This window comes from Prionailurus viverrinus, chromosome D4 (assembly GCF_022837055.1).
Source record: "Prionailurus viverrinus isolate Anna chromosome D4, UM_Priviv_1.0, whole genome shotgun sequence".
Taxonomy (NCBI): domain Eukaryota; kingdom Metazoa; phylum Chordata; class Mammalia; order Carnivora; family Felidae; genus Prionailurus; species Prionailurus viverrinus.
This window is the reverse complement of record NC_062573.1, coordinates 9,283,742-9,305,828: the sequence shown is the minus strand read 5'-3', so window position 1 is coordinate 9,305,828 and position 22,087 is coordinate 9,283,742. Positions and strand designations below refer to the sequence as shown.

Genomic DNA, 22,087 nt, shown 5'->3' with positions numbered 1-22,087 from the left:
TCTTAAGTCAATTAAAACAATGCTTTAAAGCATCAGGCTTCCACCTTAACTGCACATCTAAAATATAGAGTTTGTACTTCGTCCCAAGTAAATCAGAGAATCCTAGATCAAGAGTAGAACTTGACAATGGGTCTCAAGTGCTATTAACAACTGCAGGAGCATGCTTGAGATGCCCATCATTCATTCTCAGTCCCAGAGACTCTAAGTCCAGACCCAGGGGTCTATGTTTTACAAGCCTCATCGGGGGCTTAGATGTGGTGGTTTGTGGAATATCTTTTGAGAAGTACTGCATTTGAGATGATCTAAGCCTCCTTATTTTGCAAATGTAGATAGAGATCCCAGATGGTGATGTGACTTTCCAAAGTTCTGCTGTTGTTGATGGCAAGATGGGATTTGCAACACAGACCTTGTGCCCATTTCTCAGCAGGTTTGTGTATGGTGTTACTATTTCACCTGTGCAAGCCCCTCATCTTCCAACAGGGTTTTAAGCTTCCCAGGGTAACCTCTTTCTCCTCATTCTCTCTTTCTATTTCTCCCTCTCTCATTTCTATCCCTATCTCTATCTCTATCTCCAGTATTTGAATACACATGATAAACCAAATGAAGAGAGCAAAATGTGGAGAAATGCATAAGAAAAATAGCTTGGTGGAAAAGGGGGTGGCCTGCGTTTGGAAGAGAGTGAATAGTTACTGAGTTTCTATTTTGTGACAGGCAGTTTGTTAGAGCTTTCTATCAGCTAGAACTACAATTGCCTGCAAGTAACCGAAAGCCTAACCAGAGGGCTAAAACTAATAGAAATTTATTTTCGTTGGTCAAATAAATTTCTTTTTGTTGGACTTGGATCCAGAGTAAGGGCTTGACAGTATGGAGACTGGTAGCTGTATGTTAATAGTTCTGTTTGCCATTTCCTTGTCACCTCCTAGTCACAAGATGGTTGCTGCAGCTCCACCCATTGCATTTGAAATCAAGGCAAGAAGAAGGCTGGCTAGACATACCAGTTTAATTTTTCCTTTTTATTGAGGAACAAAAGTTTTCCTAGAAAATTTCATGAGGCTTTAGATTATGTATAACCGGAGAAATATTTAGCTGGAAGATTGTTCTGAGAAGTAAAATGGCTTATTTGTTGTTAGCAAAGACGAAGAAGGATCGGCTTTGGGATATTTTGCATCTTCACACTTATATCATGATGGAGAAGGGAAGGAATAATCCATGTGATATAAAGACAAAACAGTCGGCCCTTCTTTGCCAATGTTTTGTAGGTGATGATGGGAAAATTGTGTTTTCATGCAGCAGGCAGCATTCCAAATTTCCTTTACATACCAAGAACTGAACAAATTTCCTTTACATACCAAGAACTAGGTGCTGTAAATATAAGATAGAAATAGACATGATTCAAGCAATGGTTACACTTAAGGACCAACCATGGGAGCAACATTGAAATTCAATATAACATGTGCTACAGTGGAAATAAAGTGTTCTATTTTTGCATGCCATTTGCATGCCCCTCTAAGCCTTGATTTGCTCTCCCTATGTCTTAGGACAAAGAACTAAACCCCACAAAGTTCAATATGATCAAAACTGGGACCACCTTACCAGACTCATCCCTTCTCATTCTGGGCACACATCCATCACAAGCTTTCTGTAATTACTGTAATGGGCCAAGCTTCTTTGCACCTCAGGCCCCTTGCACATGCCATTCCCTCTGTTTAGAATTATGTTTTACCCACCTCAACACACTTCACCTATCAATCTCTATTCATTCAATCTCAGCCCTCATATGATATCTAGCCCCTTTGACTAGACCATATCCCACCCTTCTAACACTCATAGCGCCCGTCACATTTTGCTAGTATATGCTTGTGTGACAATTTCATTGATGTATATTTCTTGCCCTATATTTTAGACTCTGTGTGGGAAGGGGCTATGTGTACTTGGATAACCATTTCACCTCCAGCACCTAGCACATAGTAGGTACTCAGTAAACATCTCTTAAATTGATGGACACATGAATGAGTAGAGTGAAGCCTCAAGTTCTGTTTAGGCTCCATGAGGTCTATAGCATTTGAACTTGTCCTCCTCGATCCTTTATTTTACCACCTCTTAAATAGATAGGACACAGTGATGATCGCTCAGGGGTTTCCCAGCTTTATTTTTTACTGAGACCTACTCCTGAGCTCTGACTCCAACGCTGCCTTTCTATGTGACCCTGGGCAACACGCTTAACCACTCTCAGTCTCAGTCCCCTTCTCTGTGAAACCAGTAGAGATGATCTCTAAGGTTCCTTCCACACCTGAAACATCAGTGAGTTTTTGAAACTCCAGAAGGAACATGAAAACCACAGGATGAGAGCCGGAGGGATTCTGCTGAGTTGTGGGTTTTGCAGGTGTATCTCAGCAGGTTCCCGGGAGCCATTCTTGAAGGGACTCAGCGTGTTACCTGGACTAATTTATAAAGGAAATGAAAAGGAAATGGACTCGTTATAATGAACACCATTAATTCACCACTCCAGACTTCACTGTTTGAACAGCGAGTATCAAGCCATTCAATTGTCATCTGTCGATTGAATTCTGCTATTTTGCCTGTTGGAAATGACCGGCCAACACAACAGCGTGCAGACAACGACATGACTACTAATTAGCATATATATTGTTTGTCCTGGTATAAATTTATGGCAAACAGAAATATTTTACACTCCAGTAAAGTTAATAAATGAAGCTTTGGGCTATAAAAATTTCATGTTCCTTTGTGCAAAGGTCAATTATAAATAGTTAAGCACATATTCATTCAAAAGTGTGAGGCCTCGCAGCCAGGAGAATGAAATATATTCTGGTCAATTTACACTCTGGCTGGACTTGCCTCTCATTTTATAGCTTTGATGACATCCCTCTTTGCTGGTCCACACTGGCTGGTTCCTAAAGAACTCCTCTGGCTAGAGAGACTGAATGAAATGAGTATGTACATGTTCCCGGGTCTGGTTTGACACCCACAGTGTATTCAACAAATGTTGGTTTCAACTGAAGGGGACAGCCCATGCGAGAGAAGGAGGAAGGGGTCCAGAGCAACTCCTAAAACCCTTTGCTCATGGCAAGAACACTGGATAGATAGGGGTCTGGTCCCAGTTCTGCTAAGACACCTTGGCAAAGTGACTTTCTCCTCTCCAGATCTTTTTTTTTTTTCCTCTCCAAATGAAAAGAATGGATTGTATCAGTATTCCAGTAATCTATGGCTCCATATAAATTACCCAAAGGTAGGTTGGTTTGTTGTTTTTAAAACATTAATCATTTTCGTACATCTCGTGCTTTTGTGGTGAGGAAATTAGACTGGGCTCCATAGCAGATCCTTCTCTTCTGTCTCAGTGGAGACCGTAGTATTTCCCTGGCAGACGGGCTGGTGTGGAGAGTGCAAGATACCTACTTTCATTTGTCTGGTGCCTTGGGACTATGGCTAGAAGGCTGTGCTCTGCTGAGACTGCTGACTGGAGCACCTATGGGTGCACACCCTTCAAGCACGGCATTGGCAGGATAATCAGACTTGGCGTATGGCACCTCAGGGCTCTAAGAGAGTTTTCCAAGGGGCAGGAGGTGGATGCGGACAGTTTCTTACAATCTGCACCCAGAAAACTGGTATGGCACCATTTCTGCCACATTCTACTGCAGAAAGCGATCGTAGGGACTACCCACATTCAAGTGGAGACAACATAGACCCTGCTTCTTGATGAGAGCAAGATCAAAGATCTTTCAGCCACCTTTAAGCTGCCACTATCTATGCTTTTGATTTTGCTCCATATTGAGAAGTGTTACATGGAAAAGGATTTGGTGGATAAGTAAATTGAGGAAGTTGAACCATTGTTTTTAAACAACCAGACACCTCAGAGTCTTTTACTTATCCTTCACTCTCTCAACACTTACTGTTCACTTGTGAGGCTACAAAAAATGTAGCAGTGAACAAAATGGAACTTACCTTCTAGGGAGGAGGGGGAGTTAGGCAATAATAAACGCATAATGTCTGGTCCTGGTAGGTACGTATTAGGAAAGCAAGCTGCAGTGACAAAATTTACATTTTCAGACGGGACAATTAGATGGGTTGAGAAAAGCATATGTCAGGAGGTAGCTGAATAGTTAGAATGGAAGCCATACAGAGAATCTGCACCGTACCAACAGCAGGGTCCGAGGCCCTCGGGGTGGGTGGGTTATTGGCCGAAATGGCTGGGATGGAGTGAAAGAGAACCTAAGAGCATAGTGTTGAGTCAGAGAAGTAGGCGGGGCCTTGGGGAGCCAGGAAAGACTTAGGAATTTATGGAAAGGGTAATGGAAAACAACTGGAGGTTCCTGGGTAGAGGTAGGATACAGTGTGACTTTCAAAAGAGCTCTCTGCCTGCTCTATAGAGAATAAACAATGAGGAGTAAACACGTAGAGGACTGGCTAAGAAGTCACTGCAGTATTCCAAGTGAGAGATGATAACGTTGGCACGACCAGTGATGGAGATGAGACTAGGAAGTAGGCGCACTCTCTCCTCAGATGAGTATATTTTAAAGATGGCTCCCAGGCCCTTGAGAAAGACATTTCTGGGTTATAAAACTTGCAACAGTCTGGGAGAAGATTTACATCTCAAAGGGACAGAGAAAGAATTTAAGACTGGAAGTTTTCTGAAGCAAACGCTCTACGAAAAGGCAGGTCGTGTTCAGGAAGAAACGTGTCGAAGGCTTAGTTAGACTAGGGGCAGTGTTAAGACTGCCTGCTCACTCTGTCATCTGATGCTTCCAGGTTCGGAAACTTTGGCATTTGAGATGGAATCTCAGCAGCCTGGGGCTGTTCTGCCACAGACTGCAAGACCCTGCACAATTACACTAAATTGTCTTTGTCTCCACTTGTTAATTCTTCTATCTCAAAGCCTTTGCATGCTTCTTCTTCTTCTTTTTTTTTTTTTTTGTTTCCGGAAAGGATCTTCTACCAGATCTTGGGGTGTCTGACCTCCTTATTTCCTGCCAGTCTTCAGTCTTAGTGAGGCCTACCCTGACCACTGTATTTAAAGCAGCAACTGTCCCTCTGCTGTCCTCTCTCCCCTTTATCCCTTATGTACTATTTCATTTATTTATTACATTTCTTGTTTATGATCTGTCTCCTTCTGCTGGAATGGCAGCTTTATGGGCCCTATAATGTAGCCCGTCATAGAATTACTTATGATAAGAAGTAATTTAAAATTAAAAACACTGTAAGGACAACATTAGAGGAAGCGTCAAGGAAGCTGATGCCTCTACTCAGAGGAATAGTATGCAGTCACTTAAATTATGTTTATAGAGAGAATCTATCAGGAAAGCATGCGTATAGAGAGGATAGTTTAAAAGGTTCACGTAAGTGCTATCTTATAAACACCAAAATTTAAAAAAATAACTATGGGGGCGCCTGGGTGGCGCAGTCGGTTAAGCGTCCGACTTCAGCCAGGTCACGATCTCGCGGTCCATGAGTTCGAGCCCCGCGTCAGGCTCTGGGCTGATGGCTCAGAGCCTGGAGCCTGTTTCCGATTCTGTGTCTCCCTCTCTCTCTGCCCCTCCCCCGTTCATGCTCTGTCTCTCTCTGTCCCAAAAATAAATAAACGTTGAAAAAAAATTAAAAAAAAAAAATAACTATGAATAGAAAAAAACATTGGGAGGAAGTGTGTCATGGCATTCATAGAGATTACCTTTAGGTGATATTATATCTATACTTATATATGTATATTTATATCTAGATAAAAAGATGCCTATCTATATTCATGTAGATATATAATGTTTTATTCTTTTCTTAACTTTAATGTTTTTCCATTTTTAATATTTTTAGATTTATTTTTGAGAGGGAGACAGCATGAGTGGGGGAGGGGCCAAGAGAGGGAGACACAGAATCTGAAGCAGGCTCCAGGCTCTGAGCTGTCAACACGGAGCCCGACGTGGGGCTCAAACTGGTGAACCATGAGATCGTGACCTGAGCTGAAGTCAGACACTTAACTGACTGACACCCAAGCGCCCCTAATGATTTGCAACTTTTAAATAATGAGCAGGTTTGTTTTTAGTATGGAAACGTAAAATATTTAAAAAATTAAAGACTCTATAAGACTCTTAAGATTATAAACTTCTGGTCCCAAATTTGGGACACATCCGTGTCATCCAAACTGCCTTGGTGCTTATAATGGGCCATGTCTTAAAATTTTTTAACTGATTTATTTATTTTGAGAGACAGAGAGAGCCCAAGCAGGGGAGGAGCAGAGAGAGGGAGAGAGAGAGAGAAAACCAAGCAGGCTCCATGCTATCAGCATGGAGCCCGATACGGGGCTCGAACTCAAGGACTGTGAGATCATGACCTGAGCCAAAACCAAGGTCGAATGGCTAACCTACCGAGCCACCAGATGCCCCTAATGGGCCATGTCTTGATGTGTATGAGGTATTGAGAACAGAGAAAGCTGAAGCCTATCTTTTGAAAAACTCCCATGGAGCAGTTTGGGGACAGAAGCATGCCCACAGGGTGCTTTGGGGACCCCGCATACCACAGAGAGGAGCTGGGTACGCAATGCAGCAGGTATTATCAATATTAGCCCAGTAACTAGGCAACTAAAAGATTTGTAAAGAAAGCACAGCATCACGCGATATGCAGGGATGTGTTTTAAGGAGACACGATGGGGATTAACAGCCCTGTGATTCATGGAAACAGCAATTTGTCACCGGCGCTATCTGCAGCCGGTAGGGGACAAAGGTAAAGACAATGCAGAACTGTGCCAAGGAGCTGAGTGATAAGCACAGACGGGCAAAGCACCAGCATGACTTTGCTTTAATTATTCTGAGCCTTCCTCTAAGCAAAGTCTGGGGGCATTGTTGTCCCACTTTTCTTTGTTTTCGTTTGTTTTTAAACACTGAAGTCAGTTTTTCTAGGCTGTCTCCTTGGACCAAAGGGAAGACTCTTGTTTTATTGAATACCTACTAGGTCCAGCCATTAGCTGCAGTGGTATCTTTTAAACCTCTCCGTTACCAGCAGCATGGGCATTATTATTATTCTTATTTCAGACATAAGTAAATTAAGACTTACCAGAGGTGATGGTGCAGTTTTGTTACAAGATTATACATTTGTAGCTGTAGGCTCTTTGTATACAATTCCTGTCTACCCAGCCTTCCTTAATGTCCGCATCTACATTGCCAATTAAGTTATACTTGTGTATTGAGTGTTTCCTCTGGAGCTGGGTTAAGAGAGACCTCCAAACCTGTTGCTCAGAGTTGGAGAATTACAGACGATTGCAAAAGGAACCACAGCATTTGGTGTTGGGTCTGTCAGTTGTCCAGGCTGCACACTGATGTGACAAGTTCACAGGCTTCTCAGCGTTCGATTTTCTAGCAAAATGGAAAATGCAATTACAGTATTCCGTAAAATATCGTTGTTGGTTCAAATATAATTAAGCATCTTATTAAATCACTGTTTTACCAAGTGGGATGCAGAGACTCTCCAGGGCTTCCTTAGAGAAAAACAGAGGCTGCTCTGAAAGGGTTGGGGGGGGGGGGGCGGGGGGCGGGGCAGTACATCTCCAGGGAGTTATAGTTAATAACCAGAGTTCTTAGGAGAAAGTGCTGCAAGGTGACTCCCTTATAGGGCAGACTCTCTTATTAAGAGTTTAATGGTAAAGTTGACTGAAGCTGACTCTTTCCATTACAATAGCTTTGGAATTTATTTCCTGGGGATCCACTTTCACTGCTTGACATTAAGGGAGTTGGCTGCAGGGAGAAGATCCAGGAGGTGAAACACCACTTGGGGAGATACTTACCTTGTCAAGGAGAATAAAAGAAGCCTCCATTAGAAAGAACCATAAGGACTGAGCATTTACTGTGCACCTACTATGCTCCAGGCACTGGGTAAGGATATTGTCCATTTTATTCAGAGAGAAAGAAGATGAGCTATTAATGTCCATGAACAGACTCACATGTCACTGAGCTTCTTTTCTGTGCCAGGCACTGTGCAAAGGTACTGATCAGGCAGTTTCTCACTGATTGCCACGACAACCTGAAGAGGCATTTAGCAGGTGAGGAACCAGATCAGAAAGAGATTAACAAATTGCCTGTGCCACATGACTAGTAAATAGGAGATATGCTATTGATTTCCAGAATCTTCATCTTTGGCCACTGTTTTTAATTGGCAGCTAAGAAAACTAAAGCTCAGACACTAAAGAACTTATTCTACACTAGAAAACACCTCATGCAACATTACAAGTTTAAGGGAAGACAAACCTCATTTCAAAACCTAGTGCTGTTCTAGGATTGTAGGCAATTTCCTTTGCCTTTCTGAGGCTCTTGCCAACGTTACTGACACAACAGTAGTCGTTAGAATCATGCAAAGGACTTGCTGAAAAGTCCAGGTGGCTTGGTTCTACCCCCAGGGTTGTTGATTCAGTGTGTCTGGGTGGGCCAGAGCACTTGCATTTCTAGCAAGTTCCCGTATGACACCGATACTGCAGACTGGGGACTCCACCTGGACAAACCCCACTCTGCCATACTCAGAATTCAAACTCTGGTTGTCCCTGGACTTAAAGACAGACTTGGCTGTAGCATCCAGGACATTGATGTTGGAGACTTGGTCTGATCCTTCCTTCTTCATTGCCTGGTTGTGTGGTCTTAGGCAAACTTACTAGTTCTTCTGAGCCTCATACTGCTTCCTTTGTCACCACACTGCTGATAAGGATTATAGGGAGTGTTGTATTGGAAAGTATCTAGCCTATGATCTAGCCAAAATATTCAATAGATACCGATTGTCAACATTAGAAAATTATCAAGATTATTTCCGTGGTGCATGGCTTCAGACTTTCTTTACTTTTTTATTCACTAAATATACCAAGTGCTGCAACATTTCTTGCAATATTTTCATTTCTTCAGTCTCTGCATTCCTAATTACCAAAATATGCTGTAGGTCCACTGTAAACCATACAGAGCAAACTCTGCACCTACACCTCCCATCATTATTGCTGGAGAAATATTACATATGTAGTTTTAGTTCAGAAGTCATGATTCACAGAATCCCCTAGAAGACAAGGTTCTAGGTGTTTTTGAATCTTAAGTTTCTGTAACCATCAAGGACCAGGAATCACCAGGGAGGAAGCCCAGAGATAAAAGTCAAGTTGGAAGATGGGTAAGTCCTTAATGCCAGAGGGACTGTGTCTCAAATTGAGAAGCTTCTCACCCTCTTCCATTAAGAAGGCATTGCTAGTGAATCTACATTAATAACTGTTGACCAAACCAGTTAGAAACTCTATTGGATTAAAAAATATCCTTTAGTAGTTAAGATAAAACCTTACCTCTCCCAGCCCGCTCAACCCCAAGCAGAAGCCACTAAATACTACATTCTTTCTGTCTCATCTTTTGTTCAAGTTGAAAATCAGTCCATCTGGTTCACCTTGAATCCTGAGCTGCATATTTTTAGCAGCATAAGAACCTACGTTGCCAGCATTGCTGGGGAAAAGGCAGAGCCCACGGTGTTCTCTAGCCAGGAGGAGGGCAGGAGGCTCAGAGGAGCTGAGCGCCTGAAGCTTGGATGGTTCACCAGCCTTGATTCTTAACTAAGGAGCATGCTGGCTGGTGCCATGACCGAAGGACTGTGGGCCAGGAGTTAGAATTTCCAAACAGGAACTCTGATCTCAGGCCACCAATTCTTTAATGATCAAGATCAGTGTGGGAAGAAGCTTCAGAGTAATAAAGAGGGCTCTCATGTACTATTATTATAATTAATACCAAGCAGTATCTATTAAGGAATGGACATGTCATGTAGTAGGAATTATAATAGTTAACACTCAAATATGCTTGCTGTGTGCCGCTCACTGTTCTAAGTGTTCTACCTTTGTTGGCTCATTTTATTATCATAACATTTCATAGATGAGAAAAACAAAAAACAAGGAACTGAAAGGTTGATGAACTACCAGGTGCTGTGTCATTAATTATCCTGCGATTTCGAGGGAAGGGTATTCTTGAAACCCTAATTTAGCAGATGAAAAAAAATGAAGGTGACTTCCCTGAGATCACACAGCTTGCTTGAGACAGAGCTGATAGATTCTGAGCCCACAGAGTAGAAATCTTTGCTAGATTAGTCTGAAGGTTTCCCAGAGGGGATGAGGCTTGATAGAGCTTTGAAAGATGGAACAAACCATATTGAAGAGTGTATCTTGTTAAGATTCAGGAAGCCCAAGTTTGGAGGAAGGTTTTCAGGATGGCCCACAGTCCCTGTGCTGGTTAGATGTCCAGGGTTATCAGAAAGGCCAGGTGTTAAAATGGATACAAACTCTGTCTGGAATACCCTGCCTCTGACAGATCCACATAGCAAACTCCTGTCATCTCCCGAACCCTCCCATCAAGGGTCATCACTCTCAGAGGCCATATCTTGCTCTCCTTCAGTCTTTGGGGAAGATTTTTTTCTCTTTTTCATTTGCCCCCATGCTTTCTTTACTTACTGCCCTGCAGATCCTTAGCAGGAAGCCCTATCTTCTTCACTAAAGTGAGGAGAGCAGAGTCTTGCCTCATTGGTGTCCTCAACCCTGTCGCTGGCAGGGACAGTCACACAGCCAACACTCGGTAAGTGTTTAATTAATTGTATGAGTGGACTTTTCTCACCCAGGCAACATTTGCATATCCTAATGTAAAAGATGGCTAGACCATTAATTGCACAAACATTTATTGGGGTGCTCTGAGCAGGACGCTGTGGCAAATGTGGGGGATACACGTGTGCACATGAAAGAATAGATATAATTTAATAGAGGACACAGCCAACGAGCAACTTATGTTTTTTATCCATTTGCATCCCCCCAAAATTCATATGTTAAAATACGAACCCTCAAGGTGATGGTAGTAGGAGGTGGGGGCCTTTGGGAGGTGATTAAGACAGGAAGACAGAGCCCTCATGAGTGAGACCCATGCTCTTATAAAATAGGACTGACAGAGTTCCCTTGTCTTCCTGCCATGTGAAGTGACATTAGAAATAACAGCCATCTAGGGAGCGGGTTGTCACCAGACACCAAATCTGTGAATGCCATAACCTTGGATTTTCCAGCCTCCAGCATTGTGATGAATAAATAAATAAATTAATTAATTTATAAACCACCCAGTGTTTTAGTTACAGCAGTCCGAATAGACTAAGACATCCATATATCCACTGAATCATTCATCAAAAATCATAAGCATTTATTCTATGGCATGGACCGTGCAAGGTACTGAAGATAATCTTCAACGAGATCTAATCCCTGCCCTTAAAATGCTTACACCCTAGCCAAATCCCCAATTATAATCAATGAACATAGCCCTGGGATTTTAGCTACAAATATAGAACGAGCAATTGAAGCAATCTTGCCTGTTATGGTTGCAGCCTGGCTTGCAGAATTTCCTCACAGCTTCCTCTTTCCTCCTGGGAAAAGAGGACCGTGGTTCCCAGGACACCACGCAGCAGTGACATTTCCTCTGGCTATTAATCGGCACCTTGCCGATGAATCTGCAGCAGCACCGTGGGGACAGGGGTGTGGAGGAGGCCTCAGATGCTATTTACTGTCTCTCCAGAGAAAGTCTCTGACCTCAATTTCATTTCTTGTTTTTATTGACCCATTTCATGCTAGTGGAGTGAATTTCAAAGCCCTTTAGGGACAAATCAGCTTCTCTTGTCCTTGTTAAGTGGACATACTCCATGCGGTCATGGCTGGACACAGCCTTATCATTGGAAAGATAAGTTCTGCAGTGCTTGATTTGGGTGCTGCAGTTACCCAGAGTGTGTCTAAGTCCTCAGAAATCAGGCTCTAGTGGCTGCATTTCATGAGCAGAACCTAGGATGGGTTCCACATTCTGAGCCTAGTTTGAAACAGAAGGAGGGCAGACAGAATGATTCTGTCCCTAAATTCAAGTATACTCATGTTTCCCCAGGGAGACACCCCCACTGAAGGAAGACTGTAGAAAGGAATTGCACAGGACCGAAACACAGAACGAAAAGTAGAAGGAAAGAGGTAGTAACAGAGGAGGAGATAGAAGACCTGGGGCGTTGTGATTAAGCAGAGAAGATTCCCAGGAGGAAGAGGCGGGACATTAAAATGAGCAAATTGGATGGATGCATCAGTTAAGGTGGACTGTTTCACTGTAGTAACAATCAACTCTGAAATCTCAGTGGCTTAAATCAACAAGAACTTATTTCCCATTTAAGCCGCATGTCTATTGTGTGTCAGAAGTATGTTGTGGCCATTGCTGTCTTTCAAGAATCCAGGTGACAGAACAGGCAGCCTCACAACCACGGCTGGTCATTGTGTCAAGGGGAAACTGAGTTCAGAAGGGTCTCACACTAGCAGTTAAATGCTCTAATAGCGACACACATAACTTTTGTCCATCCTACATTGGATGACCTAGTCACATGGCCCCACTCTCCCAAAAGGGGCCAGAACCATGTGCTCAGGAGTCAGAGAGCACTAACGTCTACCCCAGGGGAGCCAGGAATTGAAGGAAAGCCCTCGAAGGCGTTTATGCCAGTATATTGTTTCAGAAGTGGACAGGTCTCCAAACACTCTCTGATTAAGATTCCAGTCCTGGTAGGAACGTGACCCACGCTTCCTTCCAGTTGAAGAGGAAACCGGCAACAAAGACTAGGAAGGAACAATAAGTTCAAAGAGATAGTGTTTAATGAGCTACCATTCTACTCTTTCATTTCTGTTTTTCTGTGCAAGTTTGAATGCCAGCTACACCTTTCGCTAACTCTGTGACTTGAAGACTTTCTCACTCTATGCCATAGATTCTTTACTTTATAAAAATAGGGATAACCAAATTACCAAATCCCCAACCATTTGTGCATATTAAATAAGTTAATACAGGGCTTAAGACAGGTCCTGACACATAGTAATAAATATCCCATGGTGTTAACCATTCTTCTTAACAACTCAATGCAGTGGGCTATGTGTTATGTTTAATGGGTTGGGAATCGAAACCTGGGGAGATTTAGAATAGTCAAGATCACGTACATTGTCAGTGGTGAGGCCAAGGTTCACATTCAGGCACTTTGATTCCGGAGGATGAAGTTTATATTCCACATCAAAATTATCATCCCCTCAATTGATCCCCTCAATAGCCCTGTGGGCTAGAGTCAACAATATTTTTCCTATCACCAACCCTCTTTCTACTATTATGGTCATCATTACAACTTCCAGACATCATTCATAGAGTGCCCATACCTGCCTTCCATAAATCATGTCTAAGCCTTGCAACACTTCCCTGAAGATCGGGATGGATATCCGTTTTTATACAGCAGTAAACTGAGCCTCAAAGAAGTTAAATAGTGTATCAGTCATCTAGGGCTGTCATAGCAAAGTTCCATACACTGGGTGCTTTAAATAATAGAAATCTGTTTTATTAGTCTTTCTTCCTGGAAGCTGGAAGTTGGAGACGGGTTGGCAAGGTTAGTTTTTATCTATCTATCTATCTATCTACCTATAGATAGAGAGAGAGAGCCGGTGAGGGGCAGAGAGAGAGGAAGAGAAAGAACCCTAGGAAGGATCCATGGCATCATTGCTGAGCTTGACCTGGGGGCTCGATCCCATGAACCATGAGATTATGACCTGAGCCAAAATCAAGAGTCAGACACTCAACCCTGTGAGCCACCCAGGCACCCCTGGGTTGGTTTCTTCTACGGCTCTGTTCTTGAGTTGCACATGGCGGTCCTCTCCCTGCGGCTTCACATCATCATCCCTCTATGTGCGTCTGTGTTCTAATCTCCTCCGTAATGACACCAGTCATATTGAATTAAGGCCTACCCATATGAATTCATTTTACCTTAATCACCTCTTTAAAGGCCAGATCTCCAAATACAGTCACATTCTGAGGTATGAGGGGCGGGAGTTCAACATATGAATTTTGAGGAAACACAATTCAGCCTATAACAAGTGGCCTGCATCCAGATGGAACATGGATTTAAACGTAAGATGTTCTGATTCCAAAACTACATCATGCTTCCACCTTCAAGCCATTACGACAGCCCTACTACATGCTCAGCATGGTCCCTGGTGTTTTCCCTTCGTTTTAAACATACAGTCCTCAGAGGAAGTGTTGGTTCTTTTGGATAGATGAGAAAATCGGGGTTCAAGGTAGAGGGGAATTTCTCCCAGTCTGGTCACCCTCGATCACCTTGAGATGTGTTCAGATCTTCTCTGACTCCTGACTAAGAGAAACTTTCTCTCGTAGCTTACTCCTTTGGAGAGGAGGCAGTCTTTTTAAAATGATGCCACATCCATTCTGTCACCAATAGTTAGCATTTTTAAAGTACTACTACGTGCGGTCACAAAGACAGGCACTTACCACACGGAAACCTTAGACACAATACCAGTTTTCTAGGAAATTGCAACCGAGATGAAAGGACAAGTAATAGGCAGTAAAACATAAATACCGCTCGATATTCAGTGAGAGGCTCTGTCAGTAAATCCTGTGAAAATCCAGGGGAAGATAGAAGTACTATAGCCTGCGTACTCAGGGAACACTTTTGCCAGTGTTTAAGGAATGCATTTGGAGGTTGGAGGGGTTAAAATGCCAGCAGCAACAAAGATGGAGGTTTGTGAGTCGTGTTCGTGGCATGATTTCTGGTCATACTCTGGCTTACGTATGAATGGTTCACCATTGTCTTCAAGGTGAAATCTCAGTGTACATGTTGCATCTGCCCTAGCTTATGCTTCAGCTTTATTGTCCGCCATCTCTGCACTGTGCAACCTTGGAGTAAGAGCCTCGAGTGCCTTTCCTTGCCTGCCTCTGGTCCTTCACCTGTGGACGGACACTGGGGCGTCGAGGTAGGGGCCTGGTTCTCCGTCAGGCAGGTCTGAATTCTGGCCCTGCCCCTTACTAACCAGTGGGACATTCGACAGGTTATTTAACTTCTCACTTTCCTCCCCCATAAAGTAAGAAGAGTAATAACCTCCTGGCAGGGCAGGTGTGAAGATTTAATGGAATGAAGTCTATAAAGCACCCTAGTTACTGCCTACTCTATCATGCATACTCGGGAATGGTAGTTATCATCATAATAATGATGTTTTTCTTGGGCCAGCAACTCACGACTACTGCTTCTTAGCCTAAACAATTCCCATAGCACTTTTTCATATTTATACCTTAGCGTTGTATTACCGCATCATCTTACTTACAGAGAGAGGCAGAGCAATGTTTAGGGGCTCAGTCCTGGCATCTGCCTGCTTACCATTTATTAACTGTGCGACTTTGGGCCAGTTACTTGACCTCTCTGTGTCTCAGCTTTCTTATGTAAAGTGGAGATTAAGGCATTGTCTCTTCCACAGAGACAGTTTGAAGATTGGATGAGTCTGCATCACAGGGCCCGGAATTTAGTACATACTCAATAAATGGTAGGTATTGTGACCTCCACTGCAGAAAGGAGGAAAGAAACTAAGGAATTTGACCAAAGTTGGATGACAAGCGGGACAAGAACTTTTAGCATCAGAATTTTGAGTCAGATGGCTCCACAGTCTGTGCTCTTAATCACCAGGCATTTGGCTTCCCCCATGAATAAGAAACACGTCCACCTCCAAGTCCTTCCTCACTGTCATTATCAGATCCACATACTTGACAACTCCTCAGGCCGTGCGACAATCAGACTGGAGATACAGGACAAGCTGCCTCCCACAGTCATTCACTTTAGAGAGAACTCTGCATCAATACCACCCCACTCCCTTTATCCGCCCTCAGCTCGTCCAACTTTTGCACGAAAACGGAAGGCTCCGAGATAAAGCAACATGTGCAGGGTCCCACAGAAGACAAATGATCGAGGCCGAAATACAGATCACATCTAGGTGATTGTGTATTTTGGGGCTCCTGCTAATTGTCCTGGCCAGTGTTAGGCACTGGTGTTGGAGACTGGGACGTGTGTGTTTCATCGTGTTAGGAACTGGACCATGATTCCATGGCACACAGTGGGCACTCAGTGAACACTTATCGAATGAATGAATTCATACACCTATCTACTCATCTTTCTCTCCCTCCCTCTCTCCATTTCTCTATCTACCTACCTAACAAAGCCCCTGCCTCATCGAATGGGGGAGAAAGAAATAAATACTTCCTATATGTTGCATCAGGAGCTGTGATAAGAGTGGGTGCTAAAGGCACCAAGAAAAGCTGTCATGACTAGCAAAATGGTACATTCTGCTCCGCCCAAGGTACCTTCCTGCCCACACCAGCACACCAGAAAAAAGTCACGATTACAGTGAGAGCTTATATAATGCCATAGTTTTGCTTTTAGCAAGCAGCAACAATCGTGAAAAGAACTTTAAATACAAATGAAACAAAGAATGGAAGAAATCAAGTTGCCTTCTCCAATATGGAAAAGTAGTACTTTTAATTCTTTTTTTTTTTTTTTTTGCTCTTTTAGGAAAACAGTGTGGTTCTGCATGAAGACCAGAATCTGTACTACAAAATAAACACTGTTCTTTTTTTTTTCAAGTTTATCTATTTATTTTTGAGAGAGAGAGGGCAAGCAGAGGAGTGGGCAGAGAGGGAGGGAGAGAGAGAGAGAGAGAGAGAGAGAGAGAGATTGAGAATCCTAAGCAGGCTCTGCACTGTCGGCACAGAGCCTGATGTCAGGCTCCATCCCACAAATTGTGAGATCATGACCTGAGACAAAATCAGAAGTCAGACACTTAACCACTGAGCCACCCAGGTGCCCCTAAACACTGCTGTTTCTTAATGAGCTGAATCTTAGAGTCCCTAATATCTTTCTCTTGGCCAAAAGGTCTTACTAGGTACCTAAACAAGCTTCACCTCTTTTCTATTTTCTTTGTTAATTTTGGGTTTCTCAGCTCTTCTCGTTGCTTACTCTCTTATTTACCAGTAGCTTTTCTATCGCTTGTTTTGGTCTGGTTTGGTTAACTTTAAAGATGTATCAATGTTTTTAATGAATTGTGCGAGTGTGTGTACTCCATAGATGTCTGGTAATAGAAAGCCTCTAGGTACAACAAGGAAAACGTTACTTCATCTGTACGTCATGTGTTCAAAATAACATACTGGGGCTTCCTCGATGTTTTCCTCACTTTCATTTCTGCACCTTCAGAGTCACCAAGGCTTGTTACTTCTACACCCTAAATTTCTCTCACACTCAACCCTCTCTGGCCAACCTTAATAACTGCCTTTTTGCAAGCTGTCACCAGTGCATGGACCATCGCAAAGGCATCTGAAGTATCCGATCTCCATTTGCTCTTAAGCAATGCCATTCATCCCCGAAAATGTTGCCAGAGGGATGCTTCTGAAACCCAGATCTGATCGTGCTCTCTGCTAATTCAGTGGTTTTCCATCTGTTGGAAGATTCAGTCTCCTTGCATGACACGATGGACTGACCTAGCTTGACCTGGCTTTTGCTTATGTCTCCAACTTTGCCTCTAACCCAGACCAACGAAAAAGTAGAGATATAGTAACTCGACTTTCAATGTTTGTCCATTCTCTGAAAAAGGGCTTAAATCCCCTTGTCCTTTTTCCATGCTGTCTCTCTTGCCTGCTTGAAGAGTCTCCACAATTTTTGAATACCTATTGTCTGTTTTTTTTTAACTGCGAAACTCAAACATTAACTTCATCCCTACAAAGAGCATTTGTAACCCCCTTCATTTTAATACTAGAATAAGTATTTTATGGGTGCTGTTATCTTTACACAGATTACATTGAAATATTATTGCTCTCCTTTTTATTGTAAAGTAATATACGCACCTTCTAAAAATCTTAAGAAAATATAGATACAGAATGGAATAATTAAAATCATGCATAATTTGGTCACTCTGATGCAACTCTTGTTAACATTTTGGTGGACTCTACCTCTAGTCTTCTCTCCAAACATATGTAAGTGTTTATTTTGCAAAAATATGGTCATACTATCCATATTGTTTTATCACCAGCTTTTTGAAATCGAAGGGGATGTTGTAAAAATCACCTTGTCTTTAAAGTTATTTCCTAACATCACTGTCAATGCTGAAAAGTATTTCCTTGGATGAATAAAATAATTTTCTATTACTGGAACTACAGTTATGTCTAAAAGTTTTTATTACAAACAAGGCAATTTCTCTCTTTATAGCCAAATCTTTGAGTGTGATCATGATTATTTCTGTTTGATAAATTCAGCAGGAGTAATTTCTCAATCAACGAGGATATACAAGTTTAAGCCTTTTGATACACATTTTTAAATTGTCTTTCAAAAACATGCTATTAACTGGTACTCCCAAAAGCAATATATGTCCATTTCCTCACAAAGGTAATATAAATATATGATATTTAATAGCAATTGAATAAGCAAAAAGTATGACTTGTCTTAATATAATCCCTCTGTGAGGTATAATATACTTTCTTTGCATACTCAACTCATATATATATATGTTTCTTTTGTGATTTTCTTAATTGGGTCCTCTGATTCACTTTCAACTGCAATGTTTATCTCTTTTTTTCATTGGTTTTATATATCATCCTTTGTCTGTCATGTATGCCTCACAAAAATTTTTATCTCTTTTTGCTGTCTGCCTTTGAATTTGAAAATGATTTATGATACAATTCATCCAATCCCCATTGATTTGAAATGCTACCAGTGTTATATATTGATTCATATATATGCTCAGATCAGTTTATGAACATTTAAAAATAATACATCAGCCTGTTCCTCTACCACTATTCTAAGTTAACTTTGGTTCATATCAATATTATTTTTATGTTATTATTATTATTAACACCATTACTGCCATAGCTACTATTTCTTGATCATGACTCACATATTTCAGCATGCAATGCTTAATACTTTTATAAACTATATCTGATTTATTCTTTCAAACAGCTCTGTGAAATAGGTACAATTATTATATACATGTTTCAGCTAAGGAAACTGAGACATATTTATTATCTAGTAGAACTGAGATTAAAACTCGAGTTGTCCTGACACCAGACCTACAAACTGAAATTCAGGGCAATACTTTCTCTTTACTCATTTTCAAAGCATTTTTCTGCCTATTCTCACATGACTTACTCTTGGAGATAAACTTTAAAATAACTTTATTAACCTTATAAAGCCAGTCTTTGAATCTATTTAGTAGACTTTTTATTGTGGTATAGCATACATATGTACATGAACCATAAGTGAACAGATATGTGCAACCCACACCCAGACCAAGAAATTTATCAGTGCATCAGAGGCCCCATGGTGTCCTTTTCCACTTGTTACTACCCCCCACAGGTAAGCCCTGTCCTGACTTCCACATCACACATTAGTTTTACTCAGTTTTGGGTTTTAAAGGAACACATGCATTATGTTCCTTTATGTTTATGTTATCGAGGGTCTTTCCATGTTCCTTTTGGCTATATGTAGATCTTCTATTATGAAACATCTTTTATTTTTAAATTTTTTATTTGTCTGAGTTGAAGCGACCTTTATCTAATGTTATGCTAGTATTTATTGAAAATACTCTGTCTCCGTTGAATCACCTTGGAAACTTTCTCTAAAATCAATTAAGTATATAAAAACAGAGGTCTGTTTCTAAACCCTTTCTCCTGTTCCTTGGCCTATAAGTCTTTTATTTTGCTAATATCACACTGCCTTGATTATTTCAAGCTATATAGTAAGTCTGTTACATAAACGTTCACTTTTCTCTTTACTTTCAAAAATCGTTTTAATTATTCTAGGTCCCCTGTACTTCCACATACATTTTAGAGCTAGCTTGTCAATTTCTAAAAAAAAAGTGACTGGGATTCTGATTGGGGTTGCAATGAACTCATGGGTCACTATGGGAAGAGTATTGAATCCTATTGTCCACGAAACTGGTATATGTCTCTATTTACTTAGGTTTTCTGTAAATTCTCTCAGTATACAGAAGCCTGACATATCCATTTTACTATGCTTTTACATCTGTGTATACTCAAGGGACTTCCTCAAAAAGGAGCTCTTTTGGAGGCACCTGAGTGGTTCAGTCAGTTAAGCATCCGACTCTGGGTTTTAGCTCAGGTCATGATCTCACTGTTCATGAGCCCCTGTATGGGGGGGGCTCCATGCTGTCAATGCAGGACTTGCTTGGGATTCTCTCTCTCCCTCTCTCTGCCCCCCCCCACTCACTCATTCTCTTTCTTTCTCTCAAAATAAATAAACTTTAAAAAAAAAAAGTATCTCTTTTTCATTGTATTTCTGGTGCCTTTGAAAACTGAGTCACTAGTGAGTATCTTTCTGTTTTATGCTTTCCTTTGGTCACCTTTTTTAACATGCCAGATAACTTTTAATTGAATGCTACCATGTTATTTTCCTCCAGAGATGTTTACCCTGTCCTTTGGTGGAAAATAGACTGATGGTGGATCACCTTAATCTGACTAGAAACAGGGTTGATATGAAGCAGAGTTGCAGTTCTTACAAAGTATCATCTACCTCTGGTTAAGCACACTCCTTAATTCAAGCTCTCCATGGATTCCCAACTGAGATCCTTGGGTATTTAATAAGTTCCCCTGCCCACAGCTTCACAACCTTTTGTGGTTTCTCATCTCCAATTTTTATGTTGTCAGCTCTGAGAGATTTAAAGACAACTGTTCTACACTCAAAAGTTTTATGCCTTGCTTACTATTCCCCTGACCTCTACTATTGAAGAATTTAGCAAATGCCTCAAGGAGAAACCAACAATTATGCTCATTTCAGTGAACTATCCTTTTCATTAGAATTTTGGCTCCCTAGGTATTGGCTGCATTGGCAGTCACAAAAGCATTTTTTTCTTCTCCTTAGATTTATGAGTTCACCAACAGTTCTGCTGAATACTTAACCACTCAGGAATGGGCACCTGGCTCCATGTTCCAATAATTAGCAAATGCCCTAAGGAATAATGTGGGTGCGTGCTGTATGTGAGCTACCCTCTCCATGATTCTCTTCACTCTGATTCTTGGAATTTCAGCCTTATTTCCCTCAGTAGTTAGTTGTCTTGTGTCTTTTTAAAAATTATTTAAAATTTTCTTCTCCTCCTTCTTCTTCTTTTCCTATTTTGTTCTTTGTGGGAGACTGGTCTTATACACAAGCTACTGCATCACAGCCTGAGAGAAATTCTTTTTGTATGAGATTTGCCTTTCAAGACATTTGACCATTTTATTTATATCATCAAATTTATTGGCTTGAAGTAGTTCATATTATTCACTTATTATTTTTCAATGTTTGTAATGTCTAAATGATGCCTTCTTTTGTTCCTGATATTGGTAATTAGGGCATTCTCTCTTTCTTCTTGATCAGTCAAGCTAGAAGTTTTTCAGTTTTGTAGACTTCCAAAACAAAACAAAACAAAACAAACTCCAAAAACAAACCAGCTTTTGGCTGCAGTGATTTACTGAATTTGTTCAGTTTTTAAACATTTGATTACCACTCTGTTATTTCTTTATTTCTACTTACCTTAAGCTTACTTTTCTTCTCTTCCTTTAACCTCCTAAAGAAGAAGATTAGATAAGTGTTTTTAGACTTTTCCTGTAAATTAATAAACAATTTAAAGGTATAAAATTCTCTATAGGCACTGATTTTTGATATATGACCTGCAATACCTATCTATATCTATCTATGCCTATATCTACATCTGTAACTATATCTTACACAGCTATGTTACACTCAACAATACTCATGGAATAAAGTTTGCTTTAAATAGCCACATGTCTTTTGATATGTTCTGTTTTCATGTATATTTGAGTTCAAAATAATTTCAATTTTTTGTGTAATTTCTTTCATCCATTGGTTGTTCAGAAGTGTATTATTTAAATTTCCAAATATGTAACTTCCAGATTTTTTTCTGTTGTTTTATCTCGAATATAATTATGATAAAAAGATGTTTTGTATAAACTTATTATTTTAAATTTATTGAGACTCCTATGGTCTAAACAATTACCTGTGTTCGTGAATGTTCCATGTATGCTGGAAGAGAGTGTAATCTCTTGTTGGGGATGGAATATTCTAGAAACATCAAGTAAGTTCAATTAATTAGTAATGTTCAATTAGTTTAGTAGTAATTTCTTCCATATGCTTGGTGAATTTCTTTCTGTTTGTTCTATCAGTTAATGAGAGACAACTATTGAAATCTCAGATATAGGGGGAGCCAAGATGGTTCCCTTCA

The 22,087-nt window shown here is 41.0% G+C and overlaps 2 long non-coding RNA genes across 4 annotated transcripts in view; both read right to left on the bottom strand.

The window, feature by feature from the left end:
* Positions 1-1,060: 1,060 nt before the first annotated feature.
* On the bottom strand, positions 1,061-8,009 carry LOC125150777 (uncharacterized). 2 transcript variants are annotated; one of them, XR_007146474.1, is made up of 3 exons: positions 7,937-8,009; positions 7,054-7,352; positions 1,061-1,362 (listed from the first exon to the last, which is right to left on the bottom strand). It is a non-coding gene; the product is annotated as an uncharacterized LOC125150777 (long non-coding RNA). The 2 variants fall into 2 exon arrangements; XR_007146475.1 differs by lacking the exon at positions 1,061-1,362 and adding an exon at positions 2,297-2,441.
* A 13,368-nt stretch (positions 8,010-21,377) lies between these two features.
* The window catches only part of LOC125150776 (uncharacterized), a 28,150-nt gene continuing 27,440 nt past the window's right edge, over positions 21,378-22,087 (bottom strand). For both annotated transcript variants that reach the window (XR_007146473.1, XR_007146472.1), the window contains exon 4: positions 21,378-21,412. This is a non-coding gene — a long non-coding RNA (uncharacterized LOC125150776). The remainder of the gene's footprint in view (positions 21,413-22,087) is intronic.